Raw genomic sequence first — 23418 nt, 5'->3', positions numbered from 1 at the left:
CAAGCAATTTGGGCACTCCTGCAAAAACTCCCCACTAGGGAAGACCTGGACTCAGTGGCGTCCAGAATTGAGGGTGCGCTGAGGGGAGAGATTGCGGGTATACGGCAGGAGGTGACAGAAGTGACGGCGCGAGTCTCCACTGTGGAAACGGACGCCTCAGCCCTCCGCCAAGAGGTCTCTGAATTGCAAAATGTCCGGCAAGAAGTGACAGAACAAATCGCACAGCTCTACCTCACAACAGACGACCTGGAAAACCGTAACCGCAGGCGTAACATAAGACTGCGCGGCTTGCCGGAAGCGACCCGATAGATTGACCTCAAGGCGACTGTAACGGCCATTTTCAATACCTGTCTTGAGCTACCGCCGGAGACGCCTATTGCAATTGACAGAGTTCATAGAACGCTGGGACCCAGGAGCCGCACGGAAGACAGACCCAGGGACGTGCTTTGCTGCCTGCACAGTTATACTGTTAAAGAAGACATTCTCCAAAAGGCTTGGCACAGAGGGAGTATTGATTTTGACGGCGCCTCAGTTGTCCTTCTGCCGGATGTCTCACGGAGGACCCTCCAGATGCGTCGCTGCATGAAACCCCTGCTTGAGAGACTCAATGAAAGGGGGATCACCTACAAGTGGGGTCACCCCTTCCACTTGATTGTACGTAAAGACGGCAGGTCATATGCTCTCCGGCATCCGACAGAAGTCCCCGACTTTCTCAGGGCTCTGGGTTTACCCTCTCTACAACTACCCAATTGGCTGGCGGTTGTCCTTCCATCAAGCAACGATAACCCACCTGCAAGCAACACGTCTAGACCCCAAAGGTCACGACGCAACCGTCTCTTTGATCGGTGCTTGCTGCATTCTGCCCCTTTTTTTTTGTCTTTTTTTTTTTTTTTGCATTGCTTGTCTTCTCTCCATTGCACAGGTACAGCATCCCTGCATCATCAAGGAGATGGACCCTAACCGCAGAAGCTTGCAGGCTTTGCAGGCCACTAAACCGTGAGCCCCTAGTTTAAGACCAGAACACTTCATCATTATTATTCTAAGTTTTTTTTTTTTTTTTTTCCTCTTATATATTTTTATCTTCTCTCTGCCTTGGTCCTTCTTTGTGGGGTATGGTTATGGGAGTACAGGCCCCCCTACACGTACGGGTAGGCCCCGCCGGGCTATAGGGACATCTCCCCACCGCTCTGTGCCTGGGTGGGGAATGGGCTCTCTTGGGATAACCACCCTAGCCCGTAGGACATAGATGTCATGGCATGCTGGCCCCAACTTGCTCTATCCTTGCCCGGCTCTGTGTGGGAGACTGATGGGTTCACCCTCTGCGTGGGTTAGATCCGGGGGGGGGGCAGTCCCGCTTGGCCAGCATAGTAATGGAGGATGGCTGACAGCCTATATTGAAGCTTAGGAGACCCCCCCACCCTCGAGGGTCCGGATGGATTGAGAGGACTGTCTCACTGGAGGGTTAAACATGGGTGTGCCCTGGAGGGGAAGCCACCCATCGTTGGTGGTCGGGGCGGGTGGGAGGGTGAGCCCTGGAGCGGCTTTAGATTGACTCGATCCAGTAGAGGTGGGGTAGAGGTCACCCTGGTCATGATGTGGGCGGGTGGTGTCTGGGCCCCCCTCCGGTTCGAGCTGTGCGATGTGACGCGGGCCGGATTGTAGGCTTTCAACCTGGCTGAGACAGGATACTTCCAGCCCTATTGGGAGGGGCACTGCACCAAGGATGACACTTTGGGCCTGCTCCCCCCTTATAATTCCAGATTGGTTCCACATGTTGGCACCTGTGAGCCGGGGAACAAACGGGGCTTGGCTTTCACAACTGTTTGGCCTGGGAACATGGGGGCGGTCTCCGTTGAGACTTTCTACGTTAGGGAAAAAGAGCCGGGTGATGGGGACACGGCTCACTATTGAAGGGCTCTGGCCCGGAGGAGTGGGCGGTGTCCCCTCCTGACAATGCCATTAACTATGCAATGGGTCTGTTGCGGATTGTTATAATTATGTTGCCATTTAAGGAATAAGTTAAACTGAGGTTTCAAGGTTCATATTACATTTTGTAATGCTTTCTGATGTTTCATTGTTGAGTAGCTGAGTACTACACAGTGGTTTCTGACGAGATCACTGCTAGCTGGGAGTAACTGGAAGAGCTTCGTGCTCCGGGGGTCTGGCCTCCGAAGTGCCCTACCGCTTCCCCCACTAGGCCTTTGCTGCCAACATAGGCAGTAGTTCTCTGGTTGGAGATCTAGCGTTTGCCAAAATTTCCCACTTCACTCTCTCTTTCTACCTTCCCAGTCTTGAACTCCCTCTAAGCCTTTCTCCTCCTCCTCTCTCTAGTCCCTCTATTCCGCCCTCTCTCTCCCTTTTCCTACACCCGATCTACCGTTCAAGCTCCTGGCGGGATCCGGCGACCCATCCCTGACCTGCCTGTAATGTCACTGAAGATTGTGTCTTGGAATGTGAAGGGCTTGAATGTCCCAGAGAAGCGAACAAGTTGCCTTGCGGATCTCTGGAGGCAGAGACCGCAGGTGGTTTTCTTGCAAGAGACCCATTTTCGGGCAGACAAGATACCTAAACTTACCAGTAAGCGTTTCCCGGCGGTTTACCACAGTGCATCATCCTCCTCAAAATCAAAGGGCACGAGTATCCTTTTGGCCAACACTTTGCCCTGGCAGCTGGACATCCATGCTGATCTTGAAGGCAGATACCTTTTTGTCAAGGGTCAGCTACAGTCACAAACATATACCTTCGCAAACCTCTACCTGCCGAATGTAGACCAGCTGCCAGCTCTCGAATTATGCCTGACCGCCCTGGCCTCTTTCACTGAAGGTACACTAGTGTTGGGAGGAGATCTCAACTTCACTATTGATCCCCGGAGAGACTCGTCGACGGGATCTTCTGCCCTCTCCCTAAGGGTCCGAAATCGAATTAGGGACTTGCTACACTCATATCGATTGGTTGATATCTGGCGTATCATTCATCCACAAGAGAGGGATTACACCTTCTTCTCACCAGTGCATGGCTCCTATTCCCGGATAGACCTCTTCTTGGTCTCCCATGACAGGATCCCTTCGGTCTCTGGGGCTCAGATTGGGCACATTGCGCTCTCAGACCATGCTCCAATTTCCATAACCTTAGCAATCCAACGCCCAACAACTAAATCGGCCACATGGCGGCTAAATGATTCCCTTCTACATGATCCCGAGGTTAGAGCGGACATTGTACGAGAACTTGGACTCTTCTTTGAGAGTAACCAGGAATCGGTCCCTAATCCCCTCTCTATCTGGTCGGCGCATAAATGTTACATAAGGGGCATATTCATAAAACATGGCCATAGACTCAAAGTAGCCAGGGAGAAAACATTGTCGGAGATGCTGGCAAAGCTTCACGAATGTGAAAAACGCCATAAAATGCGCCCTGACAGAGATCTTGAAGTAGAGGTAATTAACCTCTGTGAGAAGATCAAAGAGCACTCTTTGTTCCACGCTAGGAACAACCCGTTGAGGGTACGCAGAACATTTTATGAGTTCGGAGATAAATGTAGTAGAACCTTAGCAAACGCCATCCGAACCCAACGTAACCTCTCCTATATTCCAGCCCTGTCCACTTCCACAGGACATAAAATCCATGAATCGGCGGAAATGGCGGAGGCCTTCCGGGCTTTTTACTCTGCACTCTATAACTTACATTCTCATCCCATAGGAGATCGGCCCCAGAGTAGCTTAGAAGCTATTGAGACTTATCTGGAAGAGGCAGACTTGCCTTCGCTTTCCGAAGAGGAGGCGGAGTTACTTTTGCTGCCTATAACTGTGGAGGAACTCACTAATGCTATAGCTAGAGCTCCGAAGGGAAAGGCACCGGGACCAGACGGCTTTACCACCTCTTATTACAAAAACTTCCAGACTCAACTGGCAACCCATTTTGTCACCGCCTTCAACGCAATATTAGATAATCATGCCATACCGCCAGACCTGCTACAAGCCAGCATATCGGTTATCCCAAAGCCAGAGAAGGACCCGCTTCTCTGTGCTAGCTATAGGCCTATTTCCCTACTAAATTGCGATCTGAAATTGTTTACTAAAATATTGGCCGACCGAATAGGCTCTGTCCTCCAACGAATAATCCCACTGGACCAGGTCGGCTTCATCCGTAACAGAGAGGCGCGTGACAACACATTCAGGATGATTGATGTAGTAGCAAGGGCCAAACACCTCAATGTACCCTTAATCCTACTGTCGACGGACGCCAAAAAGGCGTTTGACAGGGTCAATTGGACTTTTTTGTTGGCCACTCTGCGACGCCTGGGAATGCCAACCTACAGTCTGTCCTGGGTCTCAGACATTTATTCTTGTCCTTCCGCATCAGTCAGAGTGAACGGGGTAGCCTCCAACCCATTTAAGATTAGCAATAGGACGAGGCAGGGTTGCCCGCTTTCTCCACTCCTGTTTATAATCTCGCTAGAACCCCTGCTACAACATATTAGGCTCAACCCGGACATCAGAGGACTTGAAACAAGCACATACCACCACAAAGTTGCTGCGTACGCAGACGACCTGTTATTCTACGTCGCCAATCCGCACACCTCACTACCAATTTTGCTGGCAGAAATACGCCGCTATGGGTCATTCTCAGATTTCAAGATTAATCTCCAGAAATCAGAGGCACTAAACATCTCCCTATCCCCCAGCTCCCGGGCTCCTCTTAGCGACAACTTTCCCTTCCGGTGGTCTCCCCAAGCTATTAAGTATTTAGGCACAAGAATCTCTGCGGATTTGAACCTCACCTATCAACTTAATTTTCAACCACTCCTGAACACCTTTTCCTCAGACTTGGAGAGGTGGAAAAGCCTGGCAATCTCCTGGTTCGGCAGAAGCAACGTGATAAAGATGAATATCATGCCACGACTGCTTTACCTTTTACAAGCTCTACCAGTAAGGCTACCACGGACCTTCTTCCGTAAATTGCACGCGATCTTGGTTAAATATGTCTGGCATGGCAAGCCGGCGCGGCTTAAAAGCTCCCTACTACACCGACCCAAACTTAGAGGGGGGATGGGTCTCCCCGACCCTGCGTTATACTGCACAGCAGTCCATATGAACAGGGCGGTAGACTGGTGCCGGCATAAATCTCACAAGCTTTGGGTCAGTCTGGAGCAGGAGTCAGTACCGGCACCTCTAGAAGGCTTGCCATGGAGTGGAGTGAGGCCTTCCAGCTCCTCCCCTTCCCACCCATTAATAGAAACCACTCTACAAGAGCTTTACAGATACTTTAGAATTGCTAATACGCCCAGTTTTCCCTCCCCATTGACACCTATAATCGGGCATCCAAAATTCTTGCCAGGGCTCTCTGATAGGTCTTTTCGGCATCGGCCAGAGCAGAGCATAGTTAGAGCCTCCTCTTTTTCTGGTCCTTCAGACTGGAACGACCTCTCAGATATGTACCCTAGCTTTGGTGTATCTGGTCTGGGAGGATGGAAGATTTTACAACTTTCACACTTTCTCAGGTCCCTACCGGAAATTGAGGGCTTTCGCAGACCACGCACGCCCTTTGAGGATCTGTGTATAGGAGAGGAGCCGGTGTGGAAATCCCTTTCCTACTCATACAATATCCTGCAGACCAACACGTCCCTAGACGATCCCCCATACCTGAGGAAATGGGAAAGGGATCTCGATGTCAAGTTCACAGAAGAGCAGAAAAATAGAATTCTCTTTTTTGCGCATAAGTCTTCTTTATGCAGCAAATACCAAGAAATCTCCTACAAAGTACTGACGCGCTGGTACAGGACCCCCTCAGTGTTAGCGTCTATATTCCCAGGGCACAGCCCTCTATGTTGGAGATGTGGCACTCAGAGCGGCACGATTCTACACATCTTCTGGGAGTGCGCGGTGCTGATGCCCTTCTGGAGGCAGGTATTAGGAATCATCCACAAACTTACTGATGTGGATCTAAAAGACAACCCAGCGGCAATACTATTGAACTTGACCCCAATGTCCAGTAGGCGATATCGCAAATCCCTGCTGAAGCACCTCCTGAATGCGGCTAGGGCGTGTATTCCCAGTATGTGGAAGCAGCGGTCCCCTCCGACAGTGATGCACTGGTTTGACAGGATTGGCGACATACAGCTTATGGAAAGACTTACGGCTGCTATAGGGGAAAGAGAAGAGGAGCATGGTGCGCGGTGGTCACATTGGGATCTGTTTCGATATTCAGACGAATACAAGTCATACACATAACCAGGCAGTCCCTTAGGGGACTGGAGCCCTGGGTCGGTGGTCTCGCCGGAGCTTCACCTTCACCTCCTCCCCTCCTACCTCCACATCCTTATTCCTTCTTATCAGCTATCCCCTCTTTTCTCTTGTGACACCTAGGGTGTCCCTCATCTTTCTCCCCCATAAAAACAAAAACCTTCCCGAATGCGATACCCTGCTTGGCACCGCCCCCCAGCTTCCTGGGTGCGAGTTCCATAGCCTAAATAAGACGATGATGATTTGATACAGTCAATTACAATAAGTAGCCTTATAATCTGACTGCGAGGGGCAAGCTAATCTTCCCCTCTGGTGGGCCCCATTACACGTGACCGTCCAGAATACAAATGCAACTCAGATCTATGTGCACTGCGTGTGGGGTACCTGGATATTCCCTTCCAGCCAGAAGATAGCCCTAACGGTTCTGTTGGAACTTCGGGATAAATATAGTTGTAATCTTATAATCACATCTTTTTATTGTAACAGATTGATTGGATGGATTATAGAAGTTGTATCTTAACAGTGTACATGGACTTGTGTGAGTTCTCATGATTCACTACTGTAAGTCACAGATGATGGTCATGTCGTTTCACTTGTTTACTTGTATATTCGGCATTCTTTCAATAAGAAATTGAAAAAAGTCTATTCTGGAGTAAGTGCAATGGGGTAAAGTCGCTTTCCATAGAATGTTGACATCTCCAAATGTCGAACAGCTCATTGGCATGAAGAAAAGAAAGTAGATAAGCCTGTCTCGGTTTTTTGGGTGTAGGGCCTTTGGTGTCAATGGAAGCATCTGGAGCTACAGTAGGTTAACGTCTCCACAGATAATTGTGCGACCTTGTTTGATTTTGCTTACTTTTTTCCACAACTTGTGAAGAAAACGTAATTGGCCTGTATTGGGGGCATAAGTGTTCACAATTTTGTAAGTAGCATTGTTGATTTAGCAAACTAGGATGAGATATCTTCCTTGTGGGTCAGCAGTAGAGGTGGTCAGCTTAAAAGCTACTGTGTCTTTAATAGTGATGAGTACTCCTTTTGTTGTTTGGAGAGTTGGCAAAGTATATATGTGGGAATTTTTTTTGTCAAGTTTGGGGCTTTATCTTGGCAGAAATGCGTCTCCTAAAGGTACAGGATGTCGCATTGAAGTTTGTGGGTTTCTGACCAAAGAGTAAAGCATTTTCCTGGATGGTTCAGGCCTTTAACATTAAGAGATGAAATTTTGAGAGGCATTTTGAGATCACTTGTGTATCTGTGAAACTGGGATATATTGTACATCTGTGGTGTCTAAAGTGGCAAAGGTGGGCTGCATATCCTTAGCAGGGAGATGTATGGATGCATCCGGTATAGGGAGGTTGTTGACTTACTTTTTGCAGAGGATTTCAAGGAGATTATCCATGCTGGCAGGTTTTTGGCAGATGCTGTCTGTAGTTAACACGGATGGTTGGATTATTGCGTTAAGCTGCAGACTGTAATATATGGTAAACAGATCAACAGTTAAATGAGAAACAGAAGAAATTTATTTAGTGTTTCTAAGAACTTTTTTTTTTTTAAACAAAAAGAACGGCAGAACTCTGCTTGAGCGGTGTATAACACGTCTTATATTGGGGTTATAAGGCTGACGAGCTAGGCTTAAGCGAACATTCCAAGGCTTATCATAAGCCTGGTAAAGCTTGCAGAAATTAGGTGTTAATTTCATCTGGGGGATCAAAGTCACCCCAATCACTTTTGTTGTGATTGCATTGATTGCGGCTTTGCTGACGTTGCTGTGGTGGCTCCAAGATATGCCATTGTCGTAGCAGCGATAGGCCTTCATCAAGGGTGCAGACAGTGTAGGATTTGTTTTCCTTCGTTATTACTAGTTTAACCGGGTGACCCCATTTGTATTGTATCTGATGATTTCGCAGAGGTTTTGTGATGGTAGATAGATTCTTGCGTTGAAGCATGGTGTATTTAGATAGATCGGCGTAAAAGGCCAAATTGTTGTATGGTTGAGGATAAGCATCAGGGTTGCGAGGAGACATAATGATAGGAACACTAGTAATGAGAGGGGTATAAGTAGAGTGACGGGCATCAACACATCAGCTTCCTGATAACGCAATTTCACTTGCGAAACGTGTAGAAGCTGCTGGGAGAAATACACGTTACTTCCTGCTAAGTGAGCGCGAGGCTTGGAACACACGCCGATAAAGGAAACCATAGGGGAACACACGCTGAACTTCGTACCCCACATACACGGCTGGATTAGCTTGGTGCCGGCTCAGGGGCACACCCAAATGTGACTGTAATAGTCTTTTTTACATTTTTAATAAAGAATAGAGATATACTACCCCATGATGGCTATCTATCTTTCATGAGAACCGATAGAGCAAGAGAAACCAATTGTACTCACACACTGCTTGGGAAGGGTGCAGATTGATCTATTGAATGGAGTGGTTATCCAATTGATGAACCAAAGGCACATACATATTTGTTTCTGGTGAGTGGCCATTCCAAAAGCTGGTGGTGGAGTCACAGAACGGTGAAATTAGGTGCACGTAATCACGGATAACAGATGAACTCATAGGAATGAACTGATCACCTACTGAGGATATCCATTGGGACTTGTCACACATTTGCATTTGCCCTTTATTGGTTTATGGACTCACTGAAGTATTCACTCAAGATATTTACAGGCATTTATCTTATGTTAACATTCGCACTTTATTTATTGGGACCTGACCCACATTTTTTTCATATTGGTATTTGCACTTTGTTGGTTTAATTATATATTTCATCTATTTATTAGCACAGAAAATCTCTCTCTCTCTCTCTCTCTCTCTCTCTCTCTCTCTCTCTCTCTCTCTCTCTCTCTCTCTATATATATATATTACATGTATTCATTGATATATTTGTTCTTAGGAACACATATTTTAGTTATTGAAGTGTATTGGTAAAATAATTTAATCACTTAGTAGGGGCTTGGAGGGCAACCTGGAAGAACCCTCCATAGTAAAAGGGCACAAACATATTTTTTTACATGGTCACAACAGAAGTGGTGAGACACAAATTTATTTAGAAGTTGGCGCAGTCCACACATTGTTCATTAAAGCCAGAACGGGGATGTGTGTGTGCAAACACACAAATACACATTCTGGCAGGGGTGAGAAGACAGATTGTCTGTCCCCCAGGCAGTCCCATCTCCCCACAAGTAGAACACAGTTAATACCTTGATCACCCCCTAGTGTTAACCCATTCCCTGCCAGGGACATTTATACAGTAATCAGTGGATATTTTTAGCTATGATCGCTGTATAAATGTCAATGCTCTCAAAAAAAGTGTCAAAAGTGTCCGATCTGTCTGTCCAGAATGTCGCAGTCCCGATAAAAATTGCAGATCGCTGCCATTACTAGTAATAATAAAAATGCCATAAATCTATACCCTATTTTGTAGACGATATAACTTTTGCGCAAACCAATCAATATACGCTTACTGGGATTTTTTTTACTAAAAATATGTAGAAGAATACATATCGGCCTAAACTGAGGAAGAAATGTTTTTTTTTTTTTTTTTTTTTTTTTTTTTTTTAATTGGGATATTTTTTATAGCAAACAGTAAGAAATATTGGGGGTTATTTACGAAAGACAACTCCACTTTGCACTGAAAGTACACTTGGAAGTGAGGTCGCTCTAAATCTGAGGGGTAGATCTGAAATGAGTGGAAGCTCTGCTGATTTTATCATCCAATCATGTGCAAGCTAAAATGCTGTTTTTTTTTTCCTTTGCATGTCCCCCTCGGATCTACAGCAACTTTACTTCCAAGTGCACTTTCAAAGGCAGTGCAAAGTGGATTTTCCTTTAGTAAATAACCCCCATTGCGTAATTTTCAAAAATGTCACTCTTTTTTTGTTTATAGTGCAAAAAATAAATCCCGCAGAGGCGATCAAATACCACCAAAAGAAAGCTCTATTTGTTGGAAAAAAAGGACACACATTTTGTTTGGGTATAACGTCGCATGACCACGCAATTGTCAGTTAAAGGGGTGGGTGTTCCAGCGGGGAATTTTTTTTTAAAAGTCAGAAGCTAAAAAAAAAGTAGCTGCTGACTTTTAATAATGACACTTACCTTTCCAGGGTGCCCGTGATGTTGGCCGCCCGAGGCCGCCCGAGGCCGCCCGAGGCCAACTTGTCCCTCGGCTCTTGTGTCCCGGCGCCGCCATCCTCACTAAGGGAAACAGGCAGTGGAGCCTTGCGGCTTCACTGCCCATTTCCTACTGCGCATGCGTGTGTCTCGCATCGCTTTGTGAATGGGACGCGCTGTGTTAGGAAACAGTTCCCAGAACACAGCGCACCCCATTACCCAGAAGACAACGCGAGGAGAGAAGACCGAAGATCACCACGGAATAGGAAGAGGCAGATTAGGAAGGGGTTTCTGGTAAGGTAAAAAAAAAAACTGTATTTTCAATTTTTTTTTTAATTTTTTGAAGAATATTAATGCTGTTTGTTTTTTTAGGGTAGCCCTCCACTTTAAAGTGTCGCAGTGCCATATCGCAAAAAATTACCCCGGAAGGGGGTAAAATCTTCCAGGGCTGAAATGATTAATTAGAGAAAACTATACCTCATTTTAGCAGAAGATTAGCAACCCAATCATTTTTACACTTTTTTCTTTTTTTATAATCCAAGTTTTTTATTGATTTTTATCTCAGCATTTTTACACTTAGGCCACGTACACACGGGCGGATTGTCTGCCCAACTTAGTCCGCTGAACCGTGTTTCAGCGGACAATCCGCTCGTGTGTGGGCTTCAGCGGACTTTTTCAGCGGACAGTCTGGCGGACTAAGTCTTTCGGAATTTCCATAATTTTGTCCGTCCAAACTTGGTTTCAGCGGACAGTCCGCTCGTGTGTAGGCAAGTTGGACGGACTAAGTATGGCGCATGCTCAGAAAGGATTTACAGGCTGAAGGTTGCATTGCAGTGTATTGGACGTCAAATTTCTAGTCCCGTCGTACGTGCCATACACGTCATCGCGCAAGCTTTCGGCGGACTGTCTGCTCATCGTGTGTGGTCAAGTCCGTTCATTCAAAAGTTGAACGGACTGTCTGTCGGATTGTCTGACGAACTTAGTTGGGCAGACAATCCGCCCGTGTGTACGCGGCCTTAACATGAACTATTGACACCCTAAGCCACCCTTTTCTTGTACTTTTAAACATATAGAGAAATGCAATTAGAAGCTTATTTTCTGTCTTGGCAAATAGGACAGGACAAAGAGCAGCGACCCATAGAAACTCATCTGACTACAGCACTATGACATCGTATTGATTGTTATGGTTGCTGTACTTTGAACACCACAATTGTTCTTATAATGACTTTATTGAATTGGCATGTGAAGAAAAGAGAGAACCTACAGAGACAAAATAGTCTAAGCAATAACATCTAAGTAATAGCTTGTTGTTTGATTATTTAGTTGTATTCTCTTCCTTTAAAAGGCAGAAATGTCAGCTCAGCATCAGGCTGTCCTTTCTCCTGCCTGAGCTCAATGCTGACAACAGGCACTCAGATAACTGTCAGGATTACATAAAAAAAAAAAAAAGAATTCCTTTGTTAAAGCGGTTTTCAACTCAAAACAAAAATGTAATACCATTTCTTGGACATTAGTGGTTGCATTAGTTTTCTTTTTGGGGATTTCGCCTTTATTTTCACCTGGTGATTTGACAGCTAAATCTGTTATTTTTCAACTTCCTTTAACAAACACAACTGTCCAGCAAAAGTGGCTGTTAGAGGGTTGAGACAAACCCTTTACCACTGACACAGGTGCTTACAATGGTTAGCCTATATTCATATTTAGCACCCTCTACCATAGGTAGGTGCTAAAGTGAGGATTTTTTAAAGGGAAACTGTCAGTTCAGGTAAATTTGGGCAGGCCTATGCTTCAGGCTAGGCCTGTTTGTTTTCATCTGAGGGGCAGGGAGTGGTTCGTGTAGCAATGGGTGTGACCACCTGTGCTTTAGTTCAGAGGTGCCTCCCCTGCTTGCAGGGAGAATATTCTGGAAGAGGGGCAGGGCCTAGGAGAGGAGTGGCAGGCAGCTCATGTGAGGAGCCCTGACCAATCCCCAACTTGAATTGGCAGGGGGCAGGCCTCCCATATAAGCTGAGGTAATAGGCCGCTGGGGAGGAGTTGTCGGCCGGGAGACATGGAGAATGGAGTACGAGGCAGCAGCAAGGGCCCCATCCCCATCTAGGGTGAGAAGTCTAGCGGAGGAGCCCGGGAGAGCTGTGAAGGAGCTTCACCCTTACACGGTCATGGATGAAGTATTCTGGAACAGAGGGGCCGGAGAAGCTGTTGGAACCTATGTCCAGTTAAAGTTCTCCATCATGGACTCGGGGCAGGAGAAGGTCGGTGAGTGGGCCACAGTGGATTTCTGGATGAGGAATGCCAGGGGAACTGGGTGCGAGGCCAGAGGAGAGACTGTGGGGAAAGTGTCCAATCGCTGTAGCCTGAGGGCACAGGATTTGCAGTCCGGACTAGCTGGGAGCAGTAGTCCACCAATCGGCACACGTTACTAAATTACTAGGCCGCCGGGGAGAGGTACTGCAGACCTCTGGCCTAGTAATAGTGCAAAAAATTCTAGCCAGCAACTGGGACTGTTCAGAGTAGTCTCTTTTGTCAAAGGAGGATGATGTGACAGGAAGAGTAATGATCTGCAGTGGAAGTTTGTGCAGGGGGGTGGAAGTCCTGGGAGAAACAGTCTGCAGGAGATACGCAGAGGAAGAGAAATAGTCTGCATGGTGTTTTGCAGGAGAAGCGCCTGTAGATATGTGTACATCAGTACTTCAAGGCTCAACCTTTGTTCTAATTCTTAAATATGATGGCAAAGCAAATGTTCTATGGGCATCCCATATTTCCTTTCTCCCAACCAAGTTATATCCCCCAATAAACAAAACAAAAAAGCAACGCAAATGACTGTTCATTGCCTCGGAAGTGATAGACGGAGGTCTGGCAGCAGGGTGACATGGTGGATATTAGTTACTAGTAGCAACCAAGCGCTACACATATATACATACACTATATTGCAAAAAGTATTGGGACACCTGCCTTTACACGCACATGAACTTTAATGGCATCCCAGTCTTATGCCGCGTACACACGATGAGATTATCAGACGAATGATCATCTGGTTTTTTTTTTTTTTTCATGCTAAACTCATATCGAACCCGAAGAGTTTACTAATGTCACGAAAATTCTGGTACAACAGAATAAAAATGATGTCATGTGTTGCAGTGTATTTGTATTTAATTTTCGAAAGACAACTGTATTGATTGAATGAAAATTGTACGATCTGGCATTGTGCAATTTTTTTTTTTCGTGCATGTCCGATCAAATAATATCAGATGAACTGTCCTGATTGGCTCTCAAAAGTTCTGTACTAACGATCAGATTATCGTATGTTCTGAAATCTGTATTTTTCGTCTGATTTTCTGATCGTGTGTAGGGGGCTTTAATCCGTAGGGTTCAATATTGAGTTGGCCCACCCTTTGCAGCTATAACAGCTTCAACTCTTCTGGGAAGGCTGTCCACAAGGTTTAGGAGTGTGTCTATGGGAATGTTTGACCATTCTTCCAGAAGTGCATTTCTGAGGTCAGGCACTGATGTTGAAGAAGGCCTGGCTCACAGTCTCCGCTCTAATTTCTAATTAATCTCAAAGGTGTTCAATTGGGTTGAGGTCAGGACTCTATGCAGATCAGTCATGTTCCTCCACCCCAAACTCGCTCATCCATATATTTATGGATCTTGCTTTGTGCAGTGGTCTAAATCATTTGGTGGAGGGGGGATTATGATGTGGGGTTGCTTTTCAGGGATTGGGCTGGGCCCCTTAGTTCCAGTGAAGAGAACACTTAAGGCGTCAGCATACCAAGACATTTTGGACAATTTCATGCTCCCAACTTTGAGGGAACAGTTTGGGGGTGGCTCCTTCTTATTCCAACATGACTGCACACCAGTGCACAAATCAAGGTCCATAAAGACATGGATGAGCGAGTTTGGGGTGGAGGAACTTGATGAGCCTGCACAGAGTCCTGACCTCAACCCAATAGAACACCTTTGGGATGAATGCGAGCCAGGTCTTCTCGTTCTACATCAGTGTCTGACCTCACAAATGAGCTCCTGTTAGAATGGTCAAACATTCCCATAGACACACTCCTAAACCTTGTGGACAGCCTTCCCAGAAGAGTTGAAGCTGTTATAGCTGCAATGGGAGGGCCAACTCAATATTGAACCCTACGGACTAAGACTAAATATGGGTAACGCACCTGTTTATTATTACCTCAGAACAACCTAAAGACTTATAAAGGAAGTGACTGTTTGGATTCGGAAGGTTGACCTTGTTACCCAGGAGTCCGTGTGACCTACCCATGAACACTCTCTTACGCAGTGCATGCTGGGTAGGGGATAAAAGGGACCCTAGCGGCCATTTTAGGTCTCTTGGGACCATGTTACCTGCCTGTGCGGATCTGTGGAGGGGTGTCCCGAGAGGCAGAGGCCGACAGCTATCACGGAGCGTCAGCCTGTTTGTTCTTGTGGGGTAACCTGACGGAGCCTGAGAGATGGTGGCCGGACTGAGAAGGTTCAAAGACACTGGGCGGAGAATCGGAGAACCAGATCAATTCAGCAGAGTGGTACAGAGCATCTGGCCCAGCTGACGGAAAGATAAGCTACAGTCACCGGACCAAAGTGATCACGCGGAACTCTGATCTAGTTGGTGAGTGGGTTACGGCCCACCGTTTGTTAATTTTTGCATGCAGTTAGACTCACTTACAGGCTTCACTGGAATCTGCAGTTCCAAGGAGGCATAGCAGAGCCACTGACACTGAGCAGGCTTAAGACCTATTTACTTTGGTGCCTCAGTGCATGTAAGTAAGTTACTGGAATTACACCAGGAGCATTTCAGTTTAATCCTCCACATTACTTTGGATTACAAAATACAAAGGAGTGACTTTAGCTAGCGAAGAAAAGAAGACCCCAGATTGAAGTACTTTAAGTGAGGCCTTAAGGATAGCCTTTAAAGCAGGAGGAGCTCCCAGGTTCATATAAATATATTTTCATACATATGTTATATTCTGTTATATTTAAATATATTGTGCTGTCGTCCTATGTTGGGATGACAGCACAATTACTGTAACCACCTCTCAAAATATTTTACAGTAAACTAGATTTCTGGTTAAGTATCCAGTTGTGTAGTGTATTGTTTTTCCCCACCAGGTGGAGCCAGCGGATCCTGAGTGTACAATACAGGTACTTTGCATTTTTTTATATTGTACTGTATTACATTGCACCACAGCTGTGCCAAGGGGATTGAGTCAAGTTAGTGGGGTTTCTAGGTAGAGTGCAGGTCCAATCAAAATCAGCAGCTCCTTTGGGGGTTAGTGCTACATACATATATATTTATACACACACACACACACATATATATATATATATATATATATATATATATATATATATATACACACACACAGTATATGTATACAGTACATAGCTGTTTATTAGATTACATGGGGAATCTTTCATAGGTTTATCCAAAATAGTTTTAAAACAATTTTAAATAATAGCTGAATGAAAAATACTCTCCTTGATCTGAAGGAATATGTTAAACACACAAGGTCAAATTTGGCAAGATAGGTGAAAGCCCGGGATGTGAAGAAGAATCATCCCTGGGTTATAACTGTCATGAACTGATGTGATTTTCAATGCTAAATAAGTGAAAGCACAATGAAGCCTGCTGTAATGAAATGATTTTGTTTTTGCCAAATGCAATGACAAGTTTAAATAAGCTCATTTAAATACATTTCCATTTATAGTGAATTTATTAAAATATATTATGTGTTATTCAGAAGTTTGCTTTCTGAAATACTGGGGCATGAAAATTACTTATTTTTTATCTTTATAAGTGCAACAATTTTTATTTTTATTTTATTTATTTATTTACATATTTCCTTTCTTTCTGTCCAAATTTGTATGCTTTCATATAGAGTATACTATATGATAGTATGCAGATTTTCAATAAAAAAAATGTTTTTATTGGGATTTACCAAAATCACTTATAAACATGTGATGCACCTATTGTAAAATCAATTGCAGTCACACCAGTATATCCAACTCCTATATTACTATTGCATAGTTACATAATAGGTGAGGCTGAAGAAAGATACAAGTCCATCAAGTCCAACCTATGTGTGTGATTATATGTCAGTATTATGCCGCGTACACACGATCAAACAAGCGGGTGGAAAAGTCTGGCAAACTCAAGTCCGCCAGACATTCCCCCCGTGTGTAGCCTCCGGCATATTTTTTGACCCGAAAGTACGGCGGACTTAGAAAGAAGTTTTGCACTCCAATCTTCCCGCCGGACTCGCATTTCGGCGGACATTCCGGCCGTGTGTATGCCAGTCCGCCGTACTTTTGAAATGAGCGGACTTTTCCCGCCCGGAGAAAAGTCCGCTCATTTTGAGCGGGTCTGCAGGTAGGCGGGGCCCGCGAAGGAGACCCCGCTGGCCCCGCCACCTGGTATGGACTTAAAGGGGAACCCCAACGCCGAAAAAAATCGGCGTGGGGGTCCCCCCAAAGTCCACAACAGACCCTTGTCCGAGCACGCTACCCGGCCGGCCAGGAAAGGAGGGGCGAACGAGCGCCCCTCCCCCTCCTGAGCCGTACCAGGTCGCGTGCCCTCAATATGGGGGGTGCCTTGGGGAAGGGGGGCCGCACAGCCCCCCCACCCCAAAGCACCTTGTCTCCATGTTGATGAGGACAAGGGCCTCTTCCCGACAACCCTGGCCGTTAGTTGTCGGGGTCTGCGGGCGGGGGCTTATCGGAATCCGGGAGCCCCCTTTAATAAGGGGGCACCCGGATACCGGCCCCCCACCCTATGTGAATGAGTATGGGGTACAATGTACCCCTACCCATTCACCTGTAAAATAAAAGTACAAAAAAAACACAACACACGAGATAAAATACTTTATTGCACAGCTCCGGGGGTCTTCCGTCTTTGGGGGTCTTCTCGCCAGACTCCTCCGCTATCTTCTTGTAGCTCTTTTACTAGCGGAGGAGTCCGGCTTTCTTCCTCGCCGCCGGCCTCTTCTTCTGACTTCGGGGGTCTTGTCCCCCTCTTCGGTTCTTCTGCCGGGCCACCGCGCCTTCTTATAGCTCTTTTACAGGCGGTGGCCCGGTCTTCTGTCGCCGCCGCCTTCCGTTCCTCTGTTCTTCTTCTTCTTCTTCTTCAGATGTTGCCTCACCGAGTCCTCCGCTCACAATGACAGGGAACGGGCACGCGGCGACTTATATAGGAACAAGGGGCGGGGTCTTCGGTGGATGTCCCATGGGTTCATGTCACATGGTGACCCCGCCCCCTTACGATGTCACAGTCCCGGAGGATGCTGGGACTGTCGCCATGTGACATGAACCCATGTGACATGAACCCATGTGACATCCACCGAAGACCCCGCCCCTTGTCCCTATATAGGTCGCCGCGTGCCCGTTCCCTGTCATTGTGAGCGGAGGACTCGGCGAGGCAACATCTGAAGAAGAAGAAGAGAAGAACAGAAGAACGGAAGGCGGTGGCGGCGGCGGCAACAGAAGACCGGGCCACCGCCTGTAAAAGAGCTATAAGAAGGCGCGGTGGCCCGGCAGAAGAACCGAAGAGGGGGACAAGACCCCCGAAGTCGGAAGAAGAGGCCGGCGGCGAGGAAGAAAGCCGGACTCCTCCGCTAGTAAAAGAGCTACAAGAAGATAGCGGAGGAGTCCGGTGAGAAGACCCCTGAAGACGGAAGACCCCCTGGAGCTGTGCAATAAAGTATTTTATCTCGTGTGTTGTGTTTTTTTTGTACTTTTATTTTAGAGGTAAATGGGTAGGGGTACATTCTACCCCATACTCATTCACATAGGGTGGGGGGGCCGGTATCTGGGGGCCCCCTTATTAAAGGGGGCTCCCGGATTCCGATAAGCCCCCCGCCCGCAGACCCCTGACAACCAACGGCCAGGGTTGTCGGGAAGAGGCCCTTGTCCTCATCAACATGGGGACAAGGTGCTTTGGGGTGGGGGGGCCACGCGGCCCCCCCTTCCCCAAGGCACCCACCATGTTGAGGGCACGCAGCCTGGTACGGCTCAGGAGGGGGGGGCGCTCGCTCGCCCCCCTTTCCTGGCCGGCCGGGTAGCGTGCTCGGACAAGGGTCTGTTGTGGACTTGGGGGGGGCCCCCACGCCGATTTTTTTCGGCGTTGGGGTTCCCCTTTAAGTCCATACCAGGCGGCGGGGCCAGCGACGTCTCCTTCGCGGGCCCCGCCTACCTGGAGACGCGCTCGAAATGAGCAGACTTTCCTCCGCGTGTGTGGGCGAGTCCGTTCATTTCAAAAGTAGGGCGGATAGTACGGCGAACTTAGTACGCCGTATTAGTCCGCTCAAAAAGTGCCGTGTGTGGACAAGTAGCCCGTTCGGAAAGTCCGACGGACAGTCTGGCGGGAAGTCCGCCAGACTAAGTACGTCGGACAGACGGCTACGTGTGTACGCGGCTTTACATTATATATCCCTGTATGTTGTTGTCGTTCAGGTGCTTATCTAATTTTTTTTGAAAATATCAATGCCCTTCGCTGAGACCACTGCCTGTGGAAGGGAATTCCACATCCTTGCCGCTCTTACAGTAAAGAACCCTCTACGTAGTTTAAGGTTAAACCTCTTTTCTTCTAATTTTAATGAATGGCCACAAGTCTTGTTAAACTCTCTTCTGCAAAAAAGTTGTATCCCTATTGTGGGGTCACCAGTATGGCATTTGTAAAATTAAATCATATCCCCTCTCAAGCGTCTCTTCTCCAGAGAGAATAAGTTCAGTGCTCACAACCTTTCCTCATAACTAATATCCTCCAGACCCTTTATTGGCTTTGTTGCCCTTCTTTGTACTCGCTCCATTTCCAGTACATCCTTCCTGAGGACTGGTGCCCAGAACCGGACAGCATACTACAGGTGCAGCCGGATCAGAGTCTTGTAGAGCGGGAGAATTATCGTTTTATCTCTGGAGTTGATCCCCTTTTTAATGCATGCCAATATTCTGTTTGCTTTGTTAGCAGCAGCTTGGCATTGCATGCCATTGCTGAGCCTATCATCTACTAGGACCCCCAGGTCCTTTTCCATCCTAGATTCTCCCAGAGGTTCTCCCCCCAGTGTATAGATTGTATTCATATTTTTGCGACCCAAATGCATTATTTAGAATTTTTGTACATTAAACCTCATTTGCCATGTAGTTGCCCACCCCATTCATTTGTTCAGATCTTTTTGCAAGGTTTTCACATCCTGCAGAGAAGTTATTGCCCTGCTTAGCTTAGTATTGTCCACAAATACAGAGATTGAACTGTTTACCCCAACCTCCAGGTCATGTATGAACAAATTAAATAGGATTGGTCCCAGCACAGAACCCTGGGGGACCCCACTACCCACCCCTGAACATTCCGAGTATTCCTCATTTATCGCCACCCTCTGAACTCGCCTTTGTAGCCAGTTTTCAATCCATGTACTCACCCTATGGTCAGGCATGTACTGGCCATCGGTACTACCGGGAGTTTCCCGGTGGGCCAATGGCTCTATGGGCCAGTTTTAGTGACAGCTAGTGGCATTGCTAGGGTGGGACATTTGGGGCTATAGCCCTGAATCTGGGGCCCATAGCCCAGAGTCAGACCAGGAGTCCCCAACTACAGGGTCCCGGCCCATACCGGGCCATGGGCTCTCTGCAGCCGTGCGGCGGGCAGCATTGGATAGCTGGAGAGCGGGCAGGCAGCTCTTACTGCCTGCCCTCTCTCTGGTGACCCTGATGTAAGGGGGAGGCTCTCTGGGGAACCTGATGTAAGGGAGATGCTCTCTGGGACCCGGATGTAAGTGGGGGGCTGTCTGGGGACCCTGATGTAAGAAGGGGCTCTCTGGGGATCCTGATGTAAGGGGGGCTCTCTGGGGACTCTGATGTAAGGGGGGGGGGCTTTTTTTGCACAATTGCGTACAGTTTATATACTGTTTTTGTGCGTGTTTGCAAAATTAAAGTGGGCCTGTCTGGATGAAGTCCAGGGCCAAATTTTTGTCCCAGTCCAGCCCTGCCTATGGTCCATGCTAACTGACCTTATTTTGTAAAGTAAACATTTATGGGGAACTGTGTCGAATGCTTTTGCAAAATCCAGATACACCACATCTATGGGCCTTCTTTTATCTAGATGGCAACTCACCTCCTTATAGAAGGTTATCTGCTACAGATATTCTTTTAACAAAGTTCACTTTTATATGTTGTGCCTATAACACGATATGAAAACATAAGGAATCGTTGCCACTTATTGTATAGCCACTGTACAATATTGAATTACTGAATGATATTATCATCTTCACTGTATCAAAATTTTTACTATTGATCTTCCTAATGAAAACTTTTGTAAACAAATTTGTATGCTTTTAGTATTTATTGCTGTTGCTTTGTTGGTATAGAACTCATTTTGTCCGAAGGCATTCTTTTAAAAGTAAAGGTATGTCCATCAGTCTGCATTCTTGACAATGAGTGGGCAGGCTGATTTTGATAACACTGTAATGCTTCATGAGAACTGCTTTGTCAGCTGATCACTGTCCACTTATATTGATCGATGGGTAAGAATCAATACGATTAGTTGCTGGCCACTTCACACTTCACTATAACTGAAGTGTTTTCTGAAAGCCCTGTCATGCAGTGAAGGCTTTTATGATCATGTATACGCCTTCACATGCATTTACTGACACATTGATGCAGGCCTCCCTAGAAATGCTTAGATGTGACTTTTTATGGAGGAGCATCAATGAATACAGTGCCTTGAAAAAGTATTCATACCCCATTGAAATTTTCCATATTTTGTCATGTTACAACCAAAAACTTAAATGTATTTTATTGGGATTTTATGTGATAGACCAACACAAAGTGGCACATAATTGTGAAGTGGAAGGAAAATAATAAATGGTTTTCAAATGGTTTTCCAAATAAATATGTGAAAAGTGTGGCGTACATTTATATTCAGCCCCCTTTACTCTAAAACCCCTAACTAAAATCTAGTGGAACCAATTGCCTCCAGAAGTCACCTAATTAGTAAATAGAGTAGAGTAGAGTGTGTAATTTAATCTCAATATAAATGCAACTGTTCTGTGAAGCCCTCAGAGCTTTGTTAGAAAATCTCAGGGAACAAACAGCATCATGAAGGCAGAGGAACACACCAGGGATAAAGTTGTAGAAAAATGTAAAGCAGAGTTAGGTTATAAAAAAATATCCCAAGCTTTGAACATCTCACTGAGCACTGTTCAATCTATCATCTGAAAGTGGAAAGAGTATGACACAACTGCAAACCTACCAAGAAATGGCCGTCCACCTAAACTGCCAGACCGGGCAAGGAGAGCATTCATCAAGAAGCAGCCAAGAGGCCCATGGTAACTCTGGAGGAGCTGCAGAGATCCACAGCTCAGGTGGGAGAATCTGTCCACAGGACAACTATTAGTCGTGCTCTCCACAAATCTGACCTTCATGGAAGAGTGGCAACTAGAAAGCCATTGTTAAAAAGCCATAAGTGGACCTATTTGCAGTTTGCGATAAGCCATGTGGGGGACACAGCAAACATGTGGAAGAAGGTGCTCTGGTCAGATGGGACCAAAATTTAACTTTTTGGCTTTAAAGCAAAATGCTATGTGTGGGGCAGGGCCATCCTTAACCACTTCAGCCCCGGACCAATTAACAGCCTAAGGACCAGAGGTCTATTTACATTTTCGCACTGCACTGCTTTAACTGGTAATTGCGCAGTCATGCAATGTTGTATCCAAACGAAATTTGCGTCCTTTTCTTCCCACAAATGGAGCTTTCTTTTGATGGTATTTGATTGCCTCTGCGATTTTTACTTTTTGCGATATAAATGGAAAAAGACCGAAAATTTCGAGGAAAAAAAGATATTTTCTACTTTTTCGTTATAAGAAAAATCGAATAAACTCAATTTTAGTCATACATTTAGGGCAAAATTTATTCAGCCACATGTCTTTAGTAAAAAAAATGTCAATAAGCATATATTTATTGGTTTGCGCAAAAGTTATAGCGTCTACAAACTAGAGTACATTTTCTGGAATTTACACAGCTTTTTAATTTATCTCATTTCTTGAGGTGCTAAAATGGCAGGGCAGTACAAACCCCCCCAAATGACCCCATTTTGGAAAGTAGACACCCCAAGGAAATTGCTGAGGGGCATGTTGAGCCCATTGAATATTTTTTTTTTGTCCCAAGTGATTGAATAATGACACAAAAAAAAAAAAAAGTTTACAAAAAGTTGTCACTAAATGATATATTGCTCACACATGCCATAGTTATATGTGGAATTGCACCCCAAAATATATTCTGCTGCTTCTCCTGAGTACGGGAATACCACATATGTGGGACTTTTTGGGAGTCTAGCCGCGTATGGCACCCCGAAAACCAATCACTGCCTTCAGGATTTCTAAGGGTGCAAATTTTTGATTTCACTCCTCACTACCTATCACAGTTTTGAAGGCCATAAAATGCCAAAATAGCACAACCCCCCCCCCCCCCAAATGACCCCATTTTGGAAAGTAGACACCCCAAGCTATTTACTGAAAGGCATGTTGAGTCCATGAAATATTTTATATTTTGCCACAAGTTGCAGGAATATTAAAAAAATTTTTTTGCACAAAGTTGTCACTTAATGATATATTGCTCACACATGCTAAGGGCATAAGTGAAATTACACCCCAAAATAAATTCTGCTGCTTCTCCCGAGTACGGGGATACCACATGTGGGGGACTTTTTGGGAGCCTAGCCACGTACTGGCCCCCGAAAACCAAGCACTGCCTTCCGGATTTAAATATAAAATGCTACCAAAAAAAACTGTTAGCGATCTCAGGGATCAGGCCTGACTCTGCGAACGCTGCAGTTATGTGTTTAGTGTTTTGTAAGTGACAGTGATCGATTGATACTGCACTTGGGTGGGCTGGGCGGAGGGGCAAAAGCAGGTGCCAGCAGGTATCTGGGCTGATTCTGCTAACAATGCATTTTTTTGGAACCCTAAACTACTGCGGACGCTAGTATAGATCTGATCAGATCAGATGTTGATCTGTTCAGATACTATACCACTACGGGAGGTGTATGCTTTGCGCGTGGGTGTTAGCGGTAC

This window comes from Lithobates pipiens, unplaced genomic scaffold (assembly GCF_037356315.1).
Source record: "Lithobates pipiens isolate NorthernLeopardFrog02 unplaced genomic scaffold, aLitPip1_a1.2 Scaffold_8, whole genome shotgun sequence".
In the NCBI taxonomy this organism is placed as follows: Eukaryota; Metazoa; Chordata; class Amphibia; order Anura; family Ranidae; genus Lithobates; species Lithobates pipiens.
The sequence above is the reverse complement of the archived record's forward strand: the minus strand, read 5'-3'. Positions refer to the sequence as shown.